At 51.9% G+C, this 2383-nt stretch overlaps 1 protein-coding gene across 2 annotated transcripts in view; it reads left to right on the top strand.

Annotated features, from left to right (window-relative positions):
* Window positions 1-2383, top strand: part of Chrna2 (cholinergic receptor nicotinic alpha 2 subunit) — a 13852-nt gene that overhangs the window by 571 nt on the left and 10898 nt on the right. The window contains exon 2 of one of the 2 annotated variants that reach the window (XM_033765497.1): window positions 800-922. The gene's annotated coding sequence lies outside the window, so the exon portion shown is untranslated. Of the gene's footprint in view, window positions 1-799; window positions 923-1321; window positions 1434-2383 lie in introns of those variants that run through there. The other variant, XM_010623487.2, reaches the window with a different exon arrangement.

Raw genomic sequence — 2383 nt, 5'->3', positions numbered from 1 at the left:
CCACCCCCCACCCCCCATGCTTCTGCCTGGTAGCCTGCTGACTCCGGATTGAATTCTTCAAAAAACGTGGGTCAAAATAAATCTCCCTTCCCTTAAGCCGTGGGCTTTGGGTGTCCTGCTTGGTGATGGAAAAGTGAGTAATAGAGCAGTCACCAGCACCGTTCATCTCCACACTCTTCCTCGCCCTCTGCTGCAACTCTACACATTAAACTCTGGCTCCTTCGTCCCCCTCCCAGCCCCTGGCAACCTCCACTCAACTCTCAGATTCTGTGGATCTGATTTCTCCAGGGGCCTCTCGTAAGCATTTGTCCTTTTGTGCCGGGCTTGTTTGGCTTAGCATAGTTTTCTCAAAGTTTGTCCACATTGTACCATGTGCTAGAATTTCCTTCCTTTTAGAGGCTGAGTGATTATCCACTGTGTGCCCAGACCACATTCTGCTTTTCCACGCATGAGTTGAGGGACACAGTCTGTTCCCCTGCCTCAGAGTTGGCCTTGATTACTTGCACTCCACTCAGCTGGCGTCTAGGGCTAATGAGATTTGGGTGAGCCCCCGACTCCATGAGATCAGGGAGGGCACATGCAGGAATCACTGCGTGCATAAAAACACTTCATTATGCTAAGTAACTAACGCATGCTTGTGGGAAGAAATTGGGAAAATGTAGAAAAGTGTCAAGATGAAGTAAAAATTGCCTGTAACCAGGTGACCTATACACACAATGGGAAGGAAAGCGGAGGGAAAGGAGCGAGAGGGTAATGACAGCTCTCTGAGAGGGAGCTGACTGTGGCGTTTCCTTTGCAGAGGAGCAGCTTGGAAAAAGCCCGTCGAGGGCCAGAGACCCCAGGCCCACCGGGACCACAGAAGCTGCTGTGGCCAGGCTGGGTGGGCGCCGCACGATTTTCAGGGCCTTCAGTTCACACACAGGTAAAGCCTGGAGAGCTCCAGGTGGGGCGGGCGGGGCAGCAGCAGCCCCAGGGGGCTGAGTCCGGGGCAGCTCCCCAGGCCTGGTCCCTCTGTCTTACCCCATGGGTGTTATTCTGAGAGAGCGTTCAAGAGCAGCCCCACTAGGAATCCCTGGTTTTCTCCGCCTGCCAGCTGAGATGTTTTGGGCCGGGCAGGAAGCAGACACCTCTCAGAGAGCTGGGACAAAGTAGGGAAGCCTGGGACAGGACGGGTGAGGCGTTGTGTGGGACCCGGGTAAGGGCCTGGTGGCCAGGACAATACTCTCCCAAGTGAGCAGGGAGGGAAATGGCTCGGGATAAGCCCTGTGCACGTGCCCTGCCCAACAGTGGCACAAACTGTCACTGTTCAGTGCAGCTGGGTCATGGTGAAGTGATAACCCCAGCAGCAGCTGCCTGGCCCCTGGCCAGTCCCTGTGCAGCTCAGAGCGTCCTGCCTGGCAAGGAGCGGTCCTGAGTCCCCTGTGCTGTTCCAGGTAGGAGGTAGCGAGCTGTGTGTCCCGTTGCTCGGGTAAGATCAAATCCCAGTGGAGCAGAGCGACTCGGCCAGGGTCCAAAGCCACACTGCAAACCCTAGGCCAGTGCTGTCCCAGAGTGCGGAGCAGAGGGACGTGATGGGACTGGGTGTGCAGGGGGACCCCTGGGTTTCTGGACTGAGGGGTCAGGACAGAGGTTGTGGAAGGATGAGAATGACCAGAAGTAGCTTCATGACTCCATTAACAATAACTCTGATGTTTTTCTCTATGTGATAGTTTGCTTTTTTTTTTTTCCAGTACTGGGAATCCAGGGCTCCCACTGAGCTGTATCCCCAGCCCTTTATGCATTTTTCTTAATTTTTGAGACAGTGTCTTGCTAAGTCACTAAGTTTCCCAGTCTGGGCTTGAATTTGTGATCCTCCTGCCTCCTCAAGTGCTAGGTTTCCCAGATTGGCTTACATCTTTAAAGCACTCTTTTACCTATATCCTTTTTCTTTAGAAGTTGTGGTGAAAATATGCATACAATGTACCACAGAGGCCCTAACTATTGCATATAAAGCATTGTGCAATCATCACACTACCAGGTTCCAGAACATCTCATCATTCCTAAGGGAAATCCTGGACCTGTGGTCCGTACCAAGAGTCAGAGTTCTGCTTCTGGGCTGTAATATACACAGTACGTCTGAGCAGAAGACATTCCGCATTCTATTCTCCTAAGAAGAGGGTCTTTCTCTTTCTTTCTCTTTCTCCCTCTCCCTCTTCTTCTTCCTCTACCCATCTCTTTTTCTTCCTTGATGGGGTCTTTGTAGCCCAGGCTAGCTTTGAACCTGCAGCAATCCTCCTGTCTCGGCTTCCCAAGTGCTAGGATTGCAGGCAGAAGCCACCATGCCCAGCTAAGTTTTTTTTTTTTAAGAAAAGAAAAAAAGGCTAGTTTGAATGTGTAAACTTCT

Source organism: Fukomys damarensis, unplaced genomic scaffold (assembly GCF_012274545.1).
Source record: "Fukomys damarensis isolate Sample0158 unplaced genomic scaffold, DMR_v1.0_HiC HiC_scaffold_18, whole genome shotgun sequence".
NCBI classification, from domain to species: Eukaryota; Metazoa; Chordata; class Mammalia; order Rodentia; family Bathyergidae; genus Fukomys; species Fukomys damarensis.
The sequence above is the reverse complement of the archived record's forward strand: the minus strand, read 5'-3'. Positions and strand labels throughout refer to the sequence as shown.